At 41.1% G+C, this 22687-nt stretch overlaps 2 long non-coding RNA genes across 2 annotated transcripts in view; one reads left to right on the forward strand and one right to left on the reverse strand.

Annotated features, from left to right (window-relative positions):
- LOC147572665 (uncharacterized) overlaps positions 1-22687 on the forward strand; it is a 416520-nt gene that overhangs the window by 113298 nt on the left and 280535 nt on the right. The window contains exon 5 of the long non-coding RNA XR_015245909.1: positions 12404-12523. This is a non-coding gene — a long non-coding RNA (uncharacterized LOC147572665). The remainder of the gene's footprint in view (positions 1-12403; positions 12524-22687) is intronic.
- LOC147572666 (uncharacterized) lies at positions 17287-18229 on the reverse strand. The gene is made up of 2 exons (XR_015246167.1): positions 17919-18229; positions 17287-17424 (listed from the first exon to the last, which is right to left on the reverse strand). It is a non-coding gene; the product is annotated as an uncharacterized LOC147572666 (long non-coding RNA).

Consider the following 22687-nt stretch of genomic DNA (forward strand, 5'->3'; position numbering starts at 1 on the left):
AAAGTCTCTGCCTTTATTCTCCTCCTGTCTTGAAGAAGGAGGTGTCACTCTTTGCTAAGCTCACTCCTGGCTCCACTAGGTAGTGCTAGTTTCTGTCACCTCTTTCAGAATGATGTTCTATCAGGTGCTGCTTTTCCTGGGCATTTTCAATCTCTCTTCCTCACTGTAGGATCATTCCCATCTGCCTTTAAGCTGGCTTGATCTATTGCCTCCAAAAGAATTGTCCTCTGTTCTCTCCTTGCCAAAAACTTCTTGAATATGTGGTCTCCACCCACGGACTGGGCTTCCTCACCACTATTTCACTCCAAATGCCCTGAAATCTGGCTTCTGTTGTCACCAAATTCTGAAGTTTCTCTCAGGGTTCATTGCTAACCTCCTAACTGCCAAACATAAAGGCTTATTCTCAGATTTTATATCTTTTGTTCTATCACCAACACTTGGTACTCTTAAAAGTTGATCTTATCTTTCCTAATTGAAATTCTTTTTTTTCTATATGACCACCTTATTTTTTTTGAATATTTGATTGCTGTTTAAAGTGTCCTCTATTTTCTTTTATCTCCCTTCTTGCCAAATAGATGTTATATTCCTTAAGGTTGGGAGCTGTGTGTTATAGATATACATTGTTGTTCAAAGAGCATCTAGCATCATGCTGTGTACCAAATAGGTGTCTGATAAAAATTTCCAAAACAAAGAAAAGCACTATTCAGAGTGAATTATTCATTCACTCATTTATTTATTTATGAACAAATACTTAGTATGTCCAGTGAGGAGTGTATACATGTAATACACAGTTGTAATACAGAGCGGTAAGTGCTCTGATGGGGAAGCATTTAGCTGGAGGGGTGAGAGTCAGGGAAGGTTTCCCAGAAGAAATAACATGTGAGAGTTAAGAAGGAAAAATGAGGGAAGAGGTAGCAAGTGTTCCTAAAAAAGAACAGTGTGTTCAGAGGCTAGTGCACATGAGACTTTGAAGGTACTTACCGAAGGGAAATTAGAGCCATGGAGGATGGTGAGCAAGGGGGATGAAGCAAACAGGTAGGTGAGTTGTGTCTAGATCAAAACAGGCATTTTACCCCCTTCCCCATTTTTAGATATTTGACTACTGTTTACTATTTAATCTTCACAGCTTTTTGAGGGTAGGTGGCACCTGTTTTACAATGGAGAAGCTGAGTTTTGTGGAACTAAAACTCAGTAGAACGTCTGAAAATTTCAATTCTTGATGCAGCTTATTTTTTTAACCTAAGTAACAAGAATAAGCTGGGTAAGATATGAAATCATAATTAAAGAAAATCCATCAGAGAGCTGAAGATGCAAAGAAGCCTGTGTGAGTTATATTTGAGAAGAAAGGAGACATATGGTTGTGTTCCTCACTGGGAGAACAGTAGGAAAGAGAAGATCCCACCATAGACAGGGGTAAAGAGAAACCAAGTCGACTATGGATTTTAATAACCACGTGGGGACTAGTGTGGGTACTCAGTCACGGAATGTGTCAGTATCAACCTGCCAACCTCATCTTTCTTTATTAAGGGCACAGGGAAAGAATTTCAAAGGTGGGAACTGGGCAAGAGAGCTGACAGAAATTCCCCTGAGAAACATGGGGTCTTTCCTAAGAGAAAGGCAAGGACCTTCTCCAAGTGCAATGAAGTGGCCTGATGAATGCTAGAGGAGAGCATCTGAACTGAACAAATCCTCCACCTAGATGTATGGGGTTTTCCTGACTACAAAGTAATAGCCCCCTGAAGGCTGGCGTAAGTATAGGAGAATTTATAGCCCACTGAAGGCTGGCCTAAGTCTCACTGAATCTCTCACTGGATATTCCCCCAAATGCACTGAAGATGCTCCCTGAAGGCTGAGGGAAGAGCAGCACAGGTGGAACAAAATCCCTTCTAGACACTTCAGGTCTTTGCCATTGCCGCAGCCCTCTAAAAACTAGAGAGAACGTCAGAGTTCAGAGTGATCTCCTGAAGTACATAAAGTTAGAAGTGGGGCTAGAAAGAAAAGGTAACTCCCCAGTGACCCAAACACTGGTGGTCAGGCTGCAGAGCAGAGATAGCTCATGGTTCTGAAAGTTGGTGACTGGGATTCAAAGCATTAAAAAGTCTCCCTGGTGTTTGTATCCCAAGTTGTGCTAAAGGAGATGTTCTAATCATGCTCTCAAAATATTTAAATCCACTTGTAAACTAATCTAAGTAAAATTGCAACAAAGCCCAGTTTGAAACAGATTAGATTGAAACAGACCCTTACAGTAGTGGCCTGATAGGAGAAAGGATGCATCATTTTCTGGGAACAAATATTTTTCTAGTACATTTTGTTTTCAACACACAGTGTCTGGCATGGTAAAAAATTATGGTCAATGGAAGAAACAAGAACATATGACACATAATCAAGAGAAAAAGAATCAATAGAAACAGACCCTTAGATGAACAGAATGTTGAAATTATCAAAGAACATTAAAATAGTCAATAGACCTAGTAAAACAAAGGTGAACAACATGAAGAAATGGGGAATTTCAAGAGGAATAGAATCTGTAAAAAAGGACCAAGTAGATATGCTAGAAATAAAAATTAAAAAATTAAACGAAATAAAGAGTTAATTCAGTCAGCATTTCAGTTATCTATTGCTGCATGACAGAGTGCCACAAGCAGGGTCTTTAAAGGATAACAACTTGAATTTTTCTTACTCTGCTCTCTGGGTTGAGCTTAGTTGGGCAGTTCTGCTCCATGTAGTATCTGCTGGGCCTCAGATTGCCATATTGGTTTCTTCACTCATATATTTGGTGCTCAGAATTGCAGTTCTTTTACCAGTATAGTTTTTCAGAAGAGTTGGAAGCTGACTGGTCTTTCTCATTCTTTTAGGCCTCTCCAAGTTGCTAACTTTGGCTTCCTCACAGAATGATGGCCCTAGGGTAATTGGGTTTTTCATATACTGTGCCTAGTTTCCAAGAAAGAAGATGCAGAAGTTCTAAGTTCTCTTAAGGTCTGGATTGGTAAATCCTATAACATAATTTCTGATGCATTCTCCTTTTCAGAGCAAGTCTCATGTTTGACCGAGATGTCACCACTTAGAATGTGGAATAGCATGTGTGTACAGGAGAAGAAGAATTGATGGTAGCTATTCTGGAGACCATCTATCCCATTCTTTCCTCTGGCCACAATAATTCACTTCCGTCCAATGTGAAAACTACACCACAACCTCCCTTCCAAGGCCACAAAAGTCCCTCCCAGTTATGGCATCAGGCTCAACTCCAGCATCTCATGATCTCTATCAAGTCCAGATGTGGATAGGGCTTCTCAAGTGCACTTCTTTTCAGTGTGGAGGAAAAATTACTGCTCCCTCCTCCCCCATCCAACATAAACAATAAGACAGTGATACAGTAACTGTACTAATCACTCCTATTTAAAAAGGGAGAAATGGAAGGCATATAGCTGTCAGTGGCCCACAGCAATTATAAAATCCAGTTGGGCTTATATCCATAGTACCCCCTGCTCTGGAGACCATGGGACATTTCATGATGAAGGCACAGTTCTGCTTTTTGAGACTGGTTCTCTGCAGCTTTTGGCTCTGTCCTCGGGGATCTGGACTATGATCTCTGAAGTATCCTTAGGAAGTGGTCTAATTTTTCAAGTGAATAACTTTCTTAGCCTTCTTTAAATGTCTGTTCAAGTCTCCTTTCTTTCTGTGCATTTTAGTCCAAACATGTGTTGCTTTTTAGTAAAATTATCTTTAAAACTTTATAAATATTCTATGAATCTTTTTTAAAATTTTTTTTTCAACTTTTTTTTATTTATTTATGGGACAGACAGAGACAGAGCATGAACGGGGGAGGGGCAGAGAGAGAGGGAGACACAGAATCGGAAACAGGCTCCAGGCTCCGAGCCATCAGCCCAGAGCCTGACGCGGGGCTCGAACTCACGGACCGTGAGATCGTGACCTGGCTGAAGTCGGATGCTTTACCGACTGCGCCACCCAGGCGCCCCAATATTCTATGAATCTTATTGGGGGTTCACTTCTATTTTAGAAAGGCACCTATAAATCTCTTTGAGGTAGACCTCTTTCCAGTTTGAGCTGCAAGTTAGGGTGCTTTAGTACAATGCCCAAAAGATCCTTAGAAGGTTTTTTTGTTTAGTTGATGGTGTTTGAGACAATGCCACAAATCCTTCTGAACTCTTAACAAGAAGTCTTGTAGCCGCTCTTAATTTGATCTTTACCTCGAGGCCAGTTGTACTGGCAGTGCCCTGCATTTGGTCTTTGTGCTGAATTTGAATTTATTCTTACTTAAAGAACTTTTGCCAGCTGAAAAAGCTGGGAATTAAAAGAGCACCAGTAGGGTAAAGATCTCTGTTCATTGAAATGACTCAGAAGCAACAATAATCCAGCATCTATGAGCACCCCTAGTACCTAGTTTGTGTTCTCTAAATACTATTTTTAATTCAAAGAACCCAGGAATCCTTGGAGAAATGGCTGACTCTAAGTTTAGAGCGATAAATATACAAGATTATTTTGAGCATCATGTTATGCCAGAAAACTGGCAAGGAATCAAAGACTTACGGGTCACATCAATGAGAATGTGGAGAAATTGGAACCCTTGTACATTGCTGGTGGTAAAATGGTTCAACTGCTGTGAAAAACAGTTTGGCTTAAAAAGTTAAACAGTTCTTCAGAAAAGTTAAACATAGAATTAACTTAGCAATTCCACTCCTAGGTATATATCCAAACACAGTGGCTTAAACAGATGAAGATGTGCTATTGTTTATTGCAACATTACTTACAACAGCCAAAGGGTGGAAACAATTCCAAGTGTCCATTGATAGATGATAAACAAAATGTAGTCCATACAATGAAATATTATTAAACCATAAAAACGAGTGAACATAGATGGATACATGATGGAAATTGATGAATCTTGGAAAAGTTGTTCAGTGAACTAAACCAGACACAGAAGGACAAATATTGTATGATTCATTTATAAGAAGTATCTGGAATTGTCAAACTCCTAGAGACATAGATTATTGGTTATTAGAGGCTGGGGGTGTGGATGAAGAATTATTATTTACTGGGTACAGAGTTTCTGTTTGGAGTAATGGAAAAGTTGGAAATAGTGGTGATTATTGTGCAATATTGCAAATGTAATTAATGCTACTGTACATTTAAAAATGGTAAAAGTGGCAAATTTTGGTCATATATATTATACTACAATAAAAATATTTTTAAAAAGCTAATAGTCACATCAAAAGAACAATGATGCCAAATTGTGAAGACTTCCAGCTGGCTCCATTGGAAAAGTTGATCATTAAAAAGAACAATAACTACATTTAGTTGAAACACATGAAACATGTAAGAACCCATGACTTCAAACTGATAATAAAAAGTGGTCAGTGTTGGGCACTTCTAGGGCACTTCTAGGGCACAGTTCATTACTCTGAAGATTGGTTAAAAAATGGGAAAGAGTTACACAGTTATCTTGCCTTTCCTGTAGGAACTGTATTCAGGAAAATCAGTGGCTGGTAAAGACAGGTCCTTTTTACAGAATTTGTTAATGGAATTTAAAATTCTCATTTGCAACCTCTAATGAGACAACGGGTCATCAGTTGATCAAGTGATGCACAATTTTTAGGAGAGAGGTTAGTGAAGAATATTATAATGGCAGAATCCACTGACTCCATTGTTCAATCTTAGCATCAGTGAAAATGGGACCCCCAAATACTATATACCTTATGATATGGTGCAATAAGATGCATACAGCACCAACTATGAATCTTTTTATTAAAAAAAAAATGTACCTGAATCTAATCAAACCTCCAGCTTTAACCTCCAGTTTATAGTAAATACGGAGGATAGAAGAACAAGTTCAGTAACACCATGAGGAAGCAATCAACCAAATTTGGAATATAGGACATTTTAGAGAACTGTTGACCCAGTTTTACTAACTGTTCTGAGAAAAAGGATGAGAATGAAGAAAAGGGAGGAGTGTTACAAAATAAAACCTGATAACCAAATGCAACGTGTGGACCATGTTTAGATGCTGAATAGAACAACCACTTGTAAACTGACAGATTTGAGACAATCCAGGAGATTTGAATATATTTACATTGTTTCATGGTAATAAATACTTGTCAGTTTTTTTTAGGTTTAATAATGGCATAGTGGTTATATATTCATAGATGGATAGGTAATGTTCTTATCAGTCAGAAATCCACACTAAAGAATTGGGGCAGAATGGCATGAAGTCTTTAATTTGCTTCAAAATTTTCCAGGGAAAGCAAAAATAACAAACCTGAGAAGATAGATACAAGATTGGTAAAATATCGATTGCTACTGAAGGAAAATGTGGGTGGGTGTTCATTCTATTATTCTTTCTGCCTTTGTGTGTGTTTAAACATGTTAAAAAGTTTTCAAAATCACTTACCTTTTTTTTTGAATAAGAAAATACAACCCAAAAATACAGAGTGGGACCGCTCCCAAGTGGGCGCACTTGGCCTAGTTTTGAAGCCATAGTAAAAGTAATTTAGAGAGCCATCAGCACATGCCACAGTGGAAAGGAGCTGTGACACGTGGAGGCTCTGCTTGGGAACACAGAAATATTTTGATCGGCAGGTTTGAGGAGCTGAGATCGAATTGAATTAGAAGACACGGCCCGCATACAAACAGTTGGATCATGTCAGTGAGGACTTTATGTTCCTTTTGTGCTTCTGGCCTGCCAGTCCCCTCTTGGTGCCAGCAGCTCCGTCTCTCACAAGCTGGAGGCCGATTCTTCCTTCAGCGAGTTAATTTTACATGAAATGAAAACCCAAGTCATAATGTTTGGTTCACTACACAGGCAACAGGCACTGTCTGCCTCATTAATGATTAACACAGCAGCTGGTAATGTCTTGCAGCTGGTTGACCGGTTTAATGATGCCAAAATTTGGCTACATTCTCCTCCTGCCCTGACCAATGCAAGGATCAGCTTTCTTCACAGTGGCTCAAGCTTGGTGCTCAGTGGATACCTCCCCTGCCAGTCTACATGGATTATCAAGAAGAAGGAGTAGGATTTCTTATACTGGGACCAAGCCCAGTACAGAGGCTCTAATGTTTTTGCTGGGCCAGACACAAAGAATGCATGACCCAGAATGCATTTATCTATGGTATTGGAAGAAACAAGATGTTAGCTACCCTAAGAGGCAAGGCTGAGTCTCAGAAAGACTTACGGGTCAGTGTTAGTAGATTCTGCCCCTGGAAGAATGTCTAGGAGGTCTCAGGCAAGAATATAATTAAGAGCTTATTCTTCCAAGAGGCACATATAGGGTCCAGAATTGAAGGTTAAAGAGCAGGTTGTGGCAGGCAAAAGTTTTGAAATCCAGGCTCAGGTAAGCTACAACAGAGATGCAGCTTTCATAACACTGTGATGTGAATATCAAACTTACTCTACTTACATTTCTGCAAAGTCCCAGAGCTGAGAAAGCCTGAATTCAGAAGTGTGAATGGGGAAATGCTTTTGGTTGACTATGGCCAATCATGGCATTGAAAGGCAGGCAGAATGGAAGAAGATGAACAGGTGGTCTCTGATGTCAGCAGCCTGACTTGAAATCTTAGCCTTTCTGTTTGTTATTGGTGTGACTTTGGACAGGATTCTTAACCTGTTGAGATTCAGTTTCCTCATATGTAAAATGAAACATTCAAAGAATCAAATAACTAATGAATAGAATGAGAGCTATTACGGACATTTGGAAGGTCTCAAATATTAGCTTTATTTTTTTAAATCGGGTATACATGTTTATGCATACTTTCTTAGTTATTTGGGGAGAAACCCTGGGATAGAGATAGGTTATCTTGATATTACAGGTGAGGAAACCGAGGCTAGGGATCTGTTCTGTCATTCCCTGGAAGTAGAGACTAAGCTAGTTGTGCTTTCTGTACCTCTCACTGCCTATTCTGCCACAGTTCACTGATTTCTTAGTCTCTCCTAGTATCACTTTTAGCTCTAGCATCTCTGATGATCTTGACCAGCTCCCCTGAATTGCTTTTGCAGAGCAACTCCTAATTTACAGCAGTGTACCACGACTTGATAATTGAAGGTACTGTATCAGTGAGAACAGAGCTCCAACCTGGGGCCATCTTTGTCTTGGCTGCTTGACTTTCTTGATGCCCCTGATTAAGATACACTGCTGACATTCTAGACTGTGAAGACTGATTTTGAATTAACTACTTGTACATTTAATTTGTTTTTTACCTGATGCATGTGAAGACTGGTCTGTGTGCCTGTTCTGTGACCTAGGCTATTTGGTTTTCAGCGTTAGAGTTTTCAAGGACACAAGAAGAGAGTAGGGTTTTGGGATCACACTTTCTCCCATCCCAGCCCCAGCCTCCTGCTCACACAGCACACAGACACGTGCACACATGCACATGCAAGCCTCCGCACTTTTGTGTTGGAAGGAAGCCTCCCGGGGCCAGAACAGACACTATTTCACTTGGAAGAAGTGTTTCATTTCTACCCTTCTGCAACCTTGTCAGGGTAAGATAAACGGAAGCTGTGACTTTTCAATGCCATCTGGTAAGTTAGATTGAGCATCAGCACGGGGGTGCACGTCTGTTGTGCTGAAACAGGCCTCTCTAGGATTGAGTGGCTGACATTCCCACAGGGCTGTCCAGGAAAGGGGGGCATTTCTGAGCCCTGCCTCACTGAAAGGAGTGTCAGGGATTAGCTACCCACCTCTTCTCCAACCATCACTGTCACCTTTTGGATGCACTCATTCTCTTATGAGTCGTGCGTGTGCCCAGTCCCACACACTTGCCTGGGGTCCTGGCAAAGCCCTAGTTCAGTTAATGAGTTTAATAATCTCTGTGCATGCCAACATGGGGCCGGAACATCTAGCTCCTTTTTATCCAACCCCAGGCAATTTTCCTTCGTTTCCACAGTAGCACTAGTAGAACCCAGCTGATTGCAAGTCCCTGCATTGAAACCCACTATCAAAGTGAAAATTAGGGATGAAGAGAGCCTTCCTGTTTGTGTCTTCCAGAAAATCTGTAGCCTCTTTCTCTAGCAGTCAGAGTTGAATGATGAACAAGTCCCCAGCCCAGGAGGAGACCACAACATCTGCCAGTGAGGTTGGCAAGATGGCAGTATATAGTCACTTCACTGGTGCAAGTGCCCTGGGGCTGGGGAAGGAGAGGAGTGAAGGCTGTGTCAGGCCAGGCTCCCCTCTCCATATCTGGCCCTTGGCATGTTTAGGTGACTCTGTAAACTCGGTCGCTCAGATGTGCTTCTGTGTCCTTCCTCCAGCCCTTTTAGGGGCCAGTGCTGCAAGCCTAGAACTCCTGCTTGTGACAAGACCCAGTCTGCTGGCAGAAGCTAAGCCTGGAGCCTAATCATTGCCAAGAGAGAGACTTTAGATGGTGTGGTGGCTTTGCAATGTGTAGACTTGGGCAGGTCGAACTATATTTCCTAGAACTCCCTTTCCTGTAAGTTTCTTGCAAAGGTAAGCCACAGGCAAGATTCATGAGTGAGAATTGGGGGGTGCAAGTGAAGCAGCGGCCATTATGTAGCTCCTGTACGTTGTTAGCTCCAAGCAGCCACTGGGCCTACAGGTGCCGCACCCTCTTCTGGATCTTCCAGTCTTCCTGACTCTAAGGCCAGATGTGTGTATTTGGCTCCGTGATAAAGGAGCCTGGCTTTAGGAGAGCCACATCACCAAGGCCAGAAGCAGGAATCAGCTTATCCTGTGGTTTCTGAGTTCCTGCTGGTTCTTACTTTCCCCCACCCTCCTGACTGCCTGCCCGCCCCACGGTCTCCAAGCTCTAGCATCAGCTGTGAAGATAGAAGAAACCTATTTAACCAGGTGTCAGGTTGCATAAAGTCTAATCCCTGTACTAAACCTGTCTGTCCCTCTCTCTGTCTGTCTGCCTGCCTATCAACAATCCTAGTGGTTCTGCCTCTTTGAACCCTGACTGATACAGATTGAGATAGAGAAGTGAACCCCGTGAATTCCCATAAGACTGCTGCCTGGGGACTTGAGGATAGTGTTCCTGTGACCACACACACACAAACATGTTTTCCCATTTTCTGTTCTGGGAAATGGACCCCAAATCTTACATGGTCCACACATATAGGAAGTCATGTTTAGAGGATGAAAAATGTATTAATGTTGCAAAAGCCTCTTTCAAGTACCTATTAAGTGTCCCCTTTGCTGTACATGTATTCCTCCTTTTCGTCCCTGCTCCCCCTTCTTCATTTGAATCTTTGGGAAATTTGAGACTGTCTAGTCCTGAATCATCCTCAGCCTAAAAGACCAACCTCTCCACAGGAGCCAGGTGGGTGGGAGACTTCAAGGAAAGGGCTCAGCTGGGAAGTTAGTGCAGAAGACCCTGATAGCAGCCCCTCCAGCGTGGGGCAGGCAGATGAAGGAGGGAGCATAATTTGCTTTCTCCTACCGCAGTGTGGGAACATCACAGACCTGTCGCTCAGTCCAAGATCAGAGAAAGTTCCAAACAAGAAGCCGGCTTGGTCCAACTGTTTCCCCTGGCCCCCCTGCTGACTGCTGGGAGATGAAGGCTGACACTCCCTTCCCCTATCCCAGACAGCAGAAACAGGGCCCCTTCTCTCCCATCACGAAAGGGAGAGCCTGGAAACACTGGTACCTCTAATTTGCCTTAAGTCCCTTGCATAGGATGTGAAGTGTGTTTTGCATTTTGAGGTTTGATGGGTAGGTCGATGCCCTCTGGTAATTTCTCAGCACAAAATAATGACAGTTTGAATGAAATTCAATGGTTACATTTCCCCCCCCAGCTCTTAGTTATTGTTTTGCACCAGCTCATTACTTCCCCTAGTTAAAATTGGTAGCAGAAACAGAAGGGGTGAAATACTACCAAGGGGACTATTCCTTCAGTGTTCATAGCAGGTGTCTCCATTAGGTTTTCCCCAAGAGCCACATCCAGGTGTAGCAAATTAGTTAAGAGGGCCATGGGTTCATTTGCATGTGATCTGCATATGGTTTCTGAGGACCTAGATAAACAGTGCTTGTACGTTTCAGGCAATTCTATGTTTAAATTCTGTTGCTTTTTTCTTGGTCTTTTCTCTTTGTCCTTTTCTCTTGTTTCTCCCTACAACTCCATGGTTTGATGTCACACCAGAATCCACACAATCACATATATGGAAGAACTTTGAAGGGCAAGGGGAGAGCACGGAGAGCCACATGGGGAAGATGTCTGTGCTGCTGTGCCCTGGGGTCTGTTAAAGCAGAAGACACAAGGTGGGGAGGGAAGTTAGAATTACAGGAGCCTATTCTTGAAGAGTTTTCTCATCTAAAAGAGCAATAATGATGAAAGTGGTATTGTTGATGATATCCGTGACAATAATAACCATTGAGTTTGGCATGCCATGAAGTTCCTACCTCCCCAGGCTACAATACACTCAGGATTCATCCATTTGATCTCTACATTAATGTAAATGCTGGTTTATTTCACTGATCCACAACCTGTAATGGAAAAGTCAATGGCTGAAGTCAGTGCCAAGCGTTCCTGAGTAAAACAACACTCTGCTTTCAAAGTATTCTTCTAGGATTCTTTAGGGGTCTCTCCCAACTCCCCCACTCAACTGTCCTCACTTTCCTATCCTTTCCTCCTTGCTACCATCAGGGTCTGTTAGGAGGTTTATTTTCCTTGCCAACAGCCTGCGGGCTTAAAAACACAAGCTCACTCTTTCCTTTGGCTGAGCTAAAAGAACATCTCCATCTGATTTCCTTAGGGACTCGATACAGTTTTCTCCAACTTTTTCTTCACTTTATCTCTGCCTTTGTCTTTTCGACATCTGTCTTCCTTCCCTGTTTATTTCCCTTTCCCTCTCCCTCCCTGTTCTGCACTCTGCACAGAATAACACAAAATTCAGTCCACACTGCGCAGCAGCGGTAGGGAGAGGAGCAGAGCAGAGCAGTGCTAGGGACTGCCCTGCAGTGCACAGGGCAGTGGGGGTGGCACACGTCACGCTAAGGAAGCTGGAGCCCTGTAACGATGGGTACAAAATCCTGTGATTACACACTCCATAAAACCTGCCCCGCTGCAGCTGGGTTCCATGCCAGGAGGATTAAGCAAGTTTTGTTAAGACCCTTAAAGAAGCAGTGAGTGGCAGCAGTTACTGGCGCTGTCGGAGATTTGTTGGAGTAAAGCGTCATGAGGCTGCCTGGCCTGGTTGCAGGGAGGAGAGAGCCATTATCCAGATCTGCATTAAAGCCTGGACACTGGAGAGACATGGAAGCCAGGATGCCAGGGTGCGGTGGGATTAATTGACCAGCCTTTCAGTACCAGAGCGGAGAAGGCTTAATAGCAGACTCCAGGGAGTCTACAAAACAACCTTTTTGTATCTTTGTGTTTGACTTGTGTTTAATTTGTTCTGTCTTCAAGCAGTTCTAAGTGCTTTCTGTACCCCACACAGTATTCAGCTGATCCCATTTGATCCTGCACCTCCAGCTGAGGATGGGTGTGGCAGATACCAGACATTGTGGACCAGGATGTAAGAACCCCTTTAGTCCCTGTGAAGTCATCTCTAATCCAGGTCAGTCCTACATCTTCTTCAACGAGTAGAAATGATTGGCTGCCTCCTCTGATTGATAGGCAAGAACACCAGGGGGCAAAAGGGACATTTGCAGAGTGTCTCTCTAGCAGAGACCCTTTCAAAGGATCTGGGAGAGACCTTGGTAACATATTCATGTGATTATACATTTTGAATAGAAAAGTTTTTGGTTTTGTTTTGTTTATGTTTTTAGTGCAGTTGCTTAAGATTGCTGCCTCTTTCAACTCCAAGTTCCCCTCTGTTTCGCTTCCCTTGTGCAGGGAGATGTTGCAATGTCTGTGGGCATTTTGGAATTCCGTTAAGGAGAAGCTGCGGCGAGCCATCTCGTTTGTGTTTAGTGGGTATGATAATATAGGTTCCACGCATAGTTATGTTATTGCCAGCTGCCCCAGTATAGGAATGGCTGCCAGGAATATTTTTGCCACCTGCTGTGCCATCGCCAACCTCCAGAGTTGTAGGCCTGGAAGTCCTATCATGATATGAAGATGTGCTGTTTTGCCTGGTACTGGATGTGTGTAGTTAGTAGAGGAGAAACAAGTTTTGAAATGGACAGTTAGAAGCTAGTCTATGGAAAAATCTTTTAAATCTTTCAGCTCACATATTCACATATGAGAGAAACTTGGCAGAAGTTTTCCCAAGTTTTCCAACAATACTAAAAATGTACACGGCATTGCTAATTACAAGTATGAAGCTTGAAGAAACTTCTATAAATTATTAATAAATTTATTTTATTAATAAAATAAACCAACTATGTAGAGGAAAGATTAAATTGTCTTTCTGTTTTACAATTGCCATATGAAGAGGTGATTTTGCATTTAATAATGTATGAAAAGAGAAGCAATGCAGAGATTTGTCAAGCAATTAATAATAGTATTAGTTTACTTTTTAAAATCTGAAAACTTTTGCTATTTGTGGTATTTGTCAGCTTTTAAAAATATATGCTTTATTGTGATTTCTCATTCTAAACAGTTATTTACTTTCACACTTAACTTTGAGTTTGTCATTTTATATTCTTTTCTAAAACATAAATTCCCAAATTTATAAGCTTTAGGCTCAGTAAAGCCTGAATCCGACCCTGGGTAATTGACTTGTCTTTGGAAATCCAGGCTCAGGAGTTCTCCTACTTTCTAGGGCAGGACTCTGTCTACCTCACTGTAAGTCTGGCATTAAAGCTACAGGCAGACCTAATGAATGACCCTTCCAATCCCTTGTTTTAAACTCATGTACAGAATTGAAATCCCCTGGAGTATCTTGCCTTTCCTAAAGCTTTCTTCCCCCACCCTAGTCAGAGTTGAAGCTTGTAAGGTTAAATGGAAAGATCCCTGGGATAGTCTGATTCTAGTTGAAAGTCAGACACTATCTAATCGGGTGAATTTGACCAAGTCAGTATATCTTTTTAGACTCCAATTTCCTCACCTCTCATCTGAGCATAATTATGATAGCCTGGTCTTTCTTACAGGATTATAGTAGGTGCCACTGAGATTAAATGAGAGACTAAAGTTGTCTGAGAAGTGCAGAGTGCTTTAGAAACAGAAGGGATTATGTTTTATTTATCAAGTCAAAGCAACCATCTTCCAAACCTAAGATTTTTAGGTGCTTAGATTGGGATTCCATGTGAGTGAATATTCTCTACATTTTTCCTGACAATCGCAACCACTTTGCATTTTATAGATCTGGTGCAGAAACCCATGGACCTTTATGGTGGCATGTGTGATGGGGCAGGCAACCATATCTCTTAGATGTTGGAGGGTACTGGAGGATTTGGTGTATCAGAGGGGGTTTAATTCACATTTTCAGGGGCTGCTCCTTTGAGGTAAGCTCCTCCTCTGTGCATTGAATATTCTGATGCTTCTAATTGACTTGAAAATACCTTGTCCCTCCTTTGAAATGTCACCTAGTCCTTGTCAAGTGTATTTCCAGGCAGTCAGGATCAATACATCATTTGGTTTAAGCATATGAGATCGTGATTGATGGCCCAGATGAGTGTAGGTTTCACTCCCAGCAACAGTCCTGATATTAGATGTTGCTGAAACCCATTCATATCTATGAGCAGAGATCAATGATCTAGGAGACAATGTCTTGAGAAGAGATGTAATCTAGAGTGGAGTTTATCACAGCTGGCCTTTAGGTCCAAGCTAGTCAGAGGGTCCAGGATTCAAAGTCAATTCCACTTCAACAGTTACTTGCTGGGTCTCTGTTTTGTTCTAGACATTGTCCTGTATGTGATGGGATGTAAGGAAGATCAAGCTTGTCCTTCCTCATAATGAGCTTACAGTATAAAGAGGAGTTAACATACATATATGACATAGTCGTGTCAATTGTGTAGGGCTGTAACAGCAGTAGGAAAACAGCTTTCAAGATCCAGGGAGGTAGAGATAATGTCCTCTTTGGCCTTCATTTTTCTTTATTTGAACAGTGGGAAAATCTTGAGTAAAAAGAGACTTAGGTATAGGCATTGCAAAGTTAACCCTTTTACCCAGCTTAGTCCAGAAATGAGTCTTTGTTTCTCCTGTTTAATGATCAGACACTCATTTTCTGTGATGTGTTAGTCATTGTACCAGGTCCTGCTGAGATGAAAGAATATTTACTCCCCAACTTCAGGGAGCCCGTGATCTAATTTGATTGTCTTTCATATAGGAAGAAAATACTGCTGGCCCTCAGGGGTAGGACATACACAGTATTGGGGAGCACTTGTGCCCATTTGTGGCCACTTTCCCACTCAATTCTTCTGTCCCCAGGTATTCTTGGTTTTAGGACAGTGAAGCGACTTTCAAGGATGTGTCTGTGGATGTGGACCACCACAGTCTGATGCATGTGAAGACTGACATACAACCGTGGCTTCCTCATATTATGGCCCTAGTTATCTGCTCAGTCACAGTCTCCTGCAGCATCCCGCAATCCCTGGGGCTTTTATCCTTACAGGGCTGGTACATGTATCTGGATCTGGATCTGCAGTCTAGTCCCATCTCAGTCAGAAGGAGCTGTTTGTTTCCTGCCCTTCTTTGACTCTGCCTAAATACTTGCAATCAGGGTTGGGTGTGTGTGTATCTAGATGTTATTATCTTGTAGGTAGAAGTTGAGCTTTCTTGAGATGGACTCAGAAGGGTAAGGGATAGTAATGGCAGTGGACCTGGAACAGGCTGCCTCTCTAGCAATCCTTTGCTTGTTCCCAGAGCCTAGCTTCCTCTGTCCTTCCTGTTTGGCCCTGCTCTCACACCCTAGTTCTGGTGACTCTCCCCATGGCTGCCTGCTTTTCTGGTCACTCTGAAAGCTCTCCCCATTGCTATTTGTGTGGACATTGTGCCTTGCTAGGCTTCTGGCTTCTCTGATGCCTGGATTTCCTGCGAGTTTATACTGTGAGGTGATTCTTCCCATATGAAACATGGAACAAGGGACATCCTGAGATGGGAAATCCTGCAATTCACTAAGACAAAGGGACACTAGAATAGGTGGTAGTTAAAGGAGCTAATGAACAGAAAGCCCTTAGTGTGGTCCTTTCAAGTAGTACACTCTCAGTAAATCCTGTTGTTGTTGTTAGTAGCAGTAGTAGTAGTCATGCTGTGATTGTTTTTACTATTATCATCATAATCATTTTTTGACACCTGCTATCCTGTCTTCACTCTGCAAGACAGAGAAACCTAGCAGTGCTCCTTGAATGTCAGTGTGCATACAAATCTCCAGAGGACCTTGTTAAAATGAGAATTTTTATTTAGCAGCTCTGAGCCTCTGAATTTTTTAAAACTTAAATCCACATTAGTTAACATATAGTGTAATAATGATTTCAGGAATAGAATCTGGTGATTCATTACTTACATATAGTGCCCAGTGCTCATCCCAACAAGTGCCCTTCTTAATACCAGTCACCCATTTAGTCCATCCCCCACCCACCACCCTGCCAGGAACTCTCAGTTTATTCTCTATAATTAAGAGTCTCTTATAGTTTGTCTCCCTTCTTTGTTTTTATCTTATTTTTGCTTCCTTTCCCCTATGTTCATCTGTTTTGTTTCTTAAATTCCACATATAGATGAAATCATGATATTTGTCTTTCTCTGACAGATTTCACTTAGCATAATACACTCTAGTTCCATCCACATTGTTGCAAATGGCAAGATTTCTTTCTTTTTGAACCCCGAGTAGTACTCTGTACACAGTTGTGCGTTGCTAGGCTTCTGGCTTCTCTGATGCCTGGATTTCCTGCGAGTTTATACTGTGAGGTGATTCTTCCCATATGAAACATGGAACAAGGGACATCCTGAGATGGGAAATCCTGCAATTTACTAAGACAAAGGGACACTAGAATAGTTCCACTGTGTGTGTGTGTGTGTGTGTGTGTGTGTGTAGATATCTATATATATCTATGTCTGTCTATCTATCTATATCTCTATGTATTTATATATCTCCACATCTTCTTTATCCATTCATCAGTCAGTGGACATTTGGGCTCTTTCCATACTTTGTGAGGCTCTGAATCTTTAACAAGCTCTCAGATAATGCTGGTGTTCCTGGTCCATGGACCACAGTTTGAGTAGTAAAGGTCTAAGGGACCCGGAAAATGGAAGGAGAAAGAGGGTAGGGTGTTGAGGAAAAAGAATAGGATTGGGGTTTTTCAGTCCCTGAGTACCTCTGAAGTCAGAAACACAGATCGGGGACAATGCTGCTGGAGGCCTTGTAAGTTCCCCAAGTTTATTAATTTTTGTAATTATTATTAAATAACTGATTTTATATGGAAATAGCAGAAAAACAGATTAAATGGAAAGGATGCAAAGCTTGTTATCCATCATGTTGTAAGAGGAGACTCCATTCTTCTTAGCCATCAGTGGCAGAGAAGAGGAACCTTTGTCTTGTCCTGGGTGGGTTATGGCAGGTTTCGAGAAGACCTGAATCTTCAAGTTCACGGAAAGAGAGAAAGAGGAAGGTTGTGAGAGCCTAGGACAGAGTAGTGATCCTATATAGGTCATATTTTGTGTGATCTGTTTGGTCCTTTTGGACTCTTGCTTCCCCCAATTTAATAGATTATAAACTTGTTGGAGAAGATGGACTTCAATCAGAAATAATTTGTTTCCTATCAGTACTTTGCTAATGATAGTGTCTCTTGCAATATTAGAGCTTGTTTAGGGCCAGATATTATTTCATATAATCTGCATAGCAATTCTAAGAAATAGGTATTGCTTTATTCCAATATCATTCTTACCAAACATATTTTGTTTTGCCTATTTATTTTGTTCATTGTCTCCCCCAACTAGACTGCAGGCTCTGTGCAACTTTGTTCTTGCTTCCTGGTCACTACTGTAGCACATCACACTGAGTAGTTGGTCAATATGTATTTGTCAAACAAGTGATTGGATGGATGAGAAAATCAAACATTAGGAAGGCTTGCCTTAGGTCACCCAGATGGTAAATGCTGTAGTCAAAACCCAAATCCTGTGCATCTTGCTCTACAACTCTTTCCCACACTGTTGTGCATGCTCCCTGTGATTTTAGCTACTTCCTAAGCTCACTGCCATGAGCTTAGGTAGTGAATCACACCATTCTAGTTGAGTCCTTGGCCACTGAGGCCAAATTGCTGTGGGTACCACCTAGGTATTTAACATTAGCTATCAGTGATCTCTATGAGGTCACAGTAGGACTGACTGATAAGCCAGCCCCAGGTCATGGGTACTCCCAGATAAGCTAGGGGAAGATGTTTCTAGAGATCACACACCCCAGTATGCTAGCAGTCAGCTCAGAGTTAGGTGTTCCATATAAGGCTCATATCATCTTTTTCTTTATGAGGTTTGCCACTCACTCAGCCCCAACAGAGTATTTGCTTATTCACTGTTGTTTTCGGCTCCCAAGGAAAACATTATAAGGTACATGTTTGAATTGGAAAAGAAGCAGTCAGGCAAGCCTCCCAAGTGACACAGAGTCCACAGGCAGAGAGTATCCAGCTTTCCCTATTAGACACAACAGTTGGATGCTGACAGTGGTCCTTCTGCTGACTATTAGGCACTGCTTTAACATATTAGAGACTCAGGATGGCAGCTTTAGCAGAACATCAGAAAACGAAATCAACTCATTTCCTAAAGCTAAATTCTTAAGTCAAAATTGGCATCTAAGAATCTCCTGACAAAAGTTATACAGAGCTAGGTGACCTTTATTGAGCAAGCCAGTCACATCCTGCCATACCACAACCCTGGGCCAAGGATCCAGGAGACTGATGCTGGGGATCCCTTCTGAACCATGCTCAGAGGTATAAAAATGTAAGTGATTACACCTGCCGCTTAACACATTCCAAAATGCCCTTAACATAACCAGGCCCAGTGGGCATGAGGCCAGAAATGAGATCCAAATTGATAGAAATAAAATGTGCTGTGCCTTGAGATTGTTGTAATCAGGAAAGGAAGAAAGAAAAGGATGTTGTTCTGTGCCAGAAAACGGAAACTTTCTATTTTGGATATTTTAAATGGCTTTTCTGTGATGGAAGCCACGATTCATGAAAAGTCAACATCAGAGAATTATCTAGGCTTTTATCATGTAATCAAGACAGGACATCTTCTAATTGGTTCATTATGCAGCTACCATGGCGCCAAATGAAATGCTCAATTTTTTAATGGCTTTATCCAATGAAAGATAAGATCTGTTGTTTTTATTATGTCCCTTGAAAGAAAAGCCCCTCCAATTATCCTTGTGAGAAATTTTTGTGCATAACTGGATTCATGAATTTAGAGGGACTCTAAAATTCCTGTAATGCAGTCTAAGAGTTTACTATGGCTTAATGATCAGTGAAGGGGTTAATTTTCAGAACCCTTCTCCAGTATATCGTAAATATGGAAATGAGAGCAAGGAAAACAGCTCTCAAATTTTGGATGATCAGTGGCTCATACCTTACCTGCAGCTCGTGAGTTCATTTTGTAACAAAGGGTTGAGGAATTTTCTGCTTGAGGTACATACATCACAACAATCTCCAAACCCAAATGAGGGCCTAGCTCCATCAGGAATAACGAATGTCCAGGCTGTTTCAGACCATAATTTATTTCTGTGCCCAGAGTTCATCACATGATCCACCACCACTGCTCATTTTCTGAAAATAATTTCTCTAGATGTCCATGGGCTTCCAGCTCTCATCACCCAGAACAGTAAAGAATAGTCACATCACCTCACATAATTTATCCCAGTGTCCACAAATCTCTCCAGGTCTCCACAAACAAAGCAGAATGCAAAATGCAGAGTACAATTGTTCATCAGTGCATGAGCATGTCTCCAAGTGCATCACAGAAAAAGTGAATAAAGGAGAAAATTATGGGCATGGGGCTTTTAACCTGTGGCTCTGATTTTACCCTTGCCTCACTCTAAAATGAATGGATCTCTGGCTACAGAGAGATTACCCTTGTTTCTCGTATGAACTCCCCATTGTAGATGGTCTAATGCAGTTTGGTCTAAAATCAAACTGGAATCTTAGTTGTCATGGGAAATACAAGAAGAAGTAAACAGCAAGAATCATGTTTCAGGCCAGATATAGGAAGTTGCATTTAGACCTTGCAAGAAGAACATGTCCCACAAACATCACCGTGTTTGTTTGCTTCAGATTTCCTGGTATTTGTGGTCAGAGCAGCGTTACAGGAGAGATAAAAGGACAGGAAATCAAGGGTATCATGCCTTGAGTCAAGGTGATTACATCTTTTTTTGCAGTTTCTTTCGGTAAATACTATGTTAGGAAAAGCTAGAAGGGGAAAATTACAGTGAAAAATTTACCACAAGTATCATCAAACTCAATAAATCAAGTCCCATGGAAGAAGTCATTCTAATGTCGCTCTTATGTTTTAGGAAAGTAAATCAGATAGTCAAGAAATACCAACGAAATAACTGTAATCATTACTTAGGAATTTGTTCATCAAGAACCAGTCACTCACTTAGTTTGTGCCTACACAATTCCTTCTTCTGTTTCAAGCCAGTTATATGTCATAACTAAAGAGTGACCATTGACTTTTTGTGTGCTTCTCCTATCCTTCCACTAACACTCTATCTTCCCACTGCACCTTCTCCATCAACTAGAACATATCATCCCCTTTTGTCAATCATGCTGTCTTGTTCTTACCGTCATGCCCAAACAGCTCATTATTTTGAAATTATAAGTACCCATCTCTCTCTCCTATTTGACTGTATATCAGTCATCATTGCAACTCTGTGCCTAGCACACTGGTAACTATATAGCAGGCATTCATGTAAATTTTTATTTATTTATTTATTTATTAAAAGAATTTATTTTTTAATTTACATTCAAGTTAGCATATAGTGCAACAATGATTTCAGGAGTAGATTCATTAATCCCCTTATCCATTTAGCCCATCTCCCCTTCCATAACCCCTCCAGCAACCCTCTGTTCTCTATTTTTAAGAGTCTCTTATGTTTTATCCCCCTCCCTGATTTTATATTATTTTTGCTTCCCTTCCCTTAAGTTCATCTGTTTTGTATCTTAAAGTCTAATATGAGTGAAGTCATATATTTGTCTTTTTCTAATTTCACTTAACGTAATACACTCTAGTTCCATCCACATAGTTGCAAATGGCAAGATTTCATTCTTTTTGATTGCCGAGTAGTACTCCATTGTATATATGTACCACATCTTTATCCATTAATCCATCGATGGACATTTGGGCTCTTGCCATACTTTGGCTATTGTCAATAGTGTTGCTGTAAACATTGGGGTTCATATGCCTCTTCGAAACAGCATACCTGTATCCCTTGGAAAAATACCTAGTAGTGAAATTGCTGGGTCGTAGGGTAGTTGTATTTTTAATTTTTGAGAAACCTTCACACTGTTTTCCAGAGTGGCTGCACCAGTTTGCATTCCCACCAGCAGTGGAAAAGAAATCCTCTTTCTCCGCATCCTCGCCAACATCTGTTATTGCCTGAGTTGTTAATATTAGCCATTCTGTCAGGTGTGAGCTGGTAGCTCATCATGGTTTTCATTTCTATTTCCCTGATGATGAGTGATGTTGAGCATTTTTTCATGTGTTGATTGGTCATCTAGATGTCTTCTTTGAAGAAGTGTCTATTCATGTGTTTTGCCCGTTTCTTCGCTGGATTATTTGTCTTTTGGGTTTGAGTTTGATAAGTTCTTTATAGATTTTGGATACTAACCCTTTATCTGATAGGTCATTTACAGCTATCTTCTCCCATTCCATTGGTTGCCTCTTAGTTTTGCTGATTGTTTCCTTCACTGTGCAGAAGTTTTTTATTTTGATGAGGTCCCAATAGTTCATTTTTGCTTTGGTTTCCCTTGCCTCCAGAGATGTGTTCAGTAAGAAGTTGCTGTGGCCAAGGTCAAAGAGGTTTTTGCCTGCTTTCTCCTTGAGGATTCTGATGGCTTCCTGTCTTACATTTAGGTCTTTCATCTACTTTGAGTTTCTTTTTGTGTATGGTATAAGACAGTGATCCAGGTTCATTTTTCTACATGTCACTGTCCATTTTTCACAGCACCATTTGTTGAAGGGACTGTCTTTATTCCATTGGATGTTCTTTCCTGCTTCGTCAGAGATTAGTTGGTCATATGTTTGTGGGTCCATTTCTGGGTTCTCTATTCTGTTTCATTGATCTGAGTGTCTGTTTTTGTGTCAGTACCATACTGTCTTGATGATTACAGCTTTGTATATAGCTTGAATACAAACTATATTCAATATAGTTTGTATATTGAACTATATACAATATATAGTTGTATATATTGTACAACTATATATTGTGGATTGTGATACCTCCTGCTTTGGTTTTCTTTTTCAAGATTGCTTTGGCTATTCAGGGTCTTTTCTGGTTCCATACAAATTTTAGGATTGTTTCTTCTAGGTCTGTGAAGAATGCTGGTGTTATTTGATAGGTATTGTATTAAATATGTAGATTGCTTTGGGTAATATTGATATTTTAACAATATGTGCTCTTCCTATCCAGGAGCATGGAATATTTTTCCATTTTTTTGTGTCTTATTCAATTTCTTTCATAAGCTTTCTATAGTTTTCAGTGTGTAGATTTTTCACCTCTTTGGTTAGATTTATTCCTAGGTATTTTATAGTTTTTTGTGCAACTGTAAATGGGATCGATTCCTTGATTTCTCTCTGTTGCTTCAATGTTGGTGTATAGGAATGCAACTGATTTCTGTGGATTGATTTTATATCC

The sequence above is a fragment of the Puma concolor genome, chromosome E4, assembly GCF_028749965.1.
Source record: "Puma concolor isolate L17-30 chromosome E4, mPumCon1.1.hap2, whole genome shotgun sequence".
NCBI classification, from domain to species: Eukaryota; Metazoa; Chordata; class Mammalia; order Carnivora; family Felidae; genus Puma; species Puma concolor.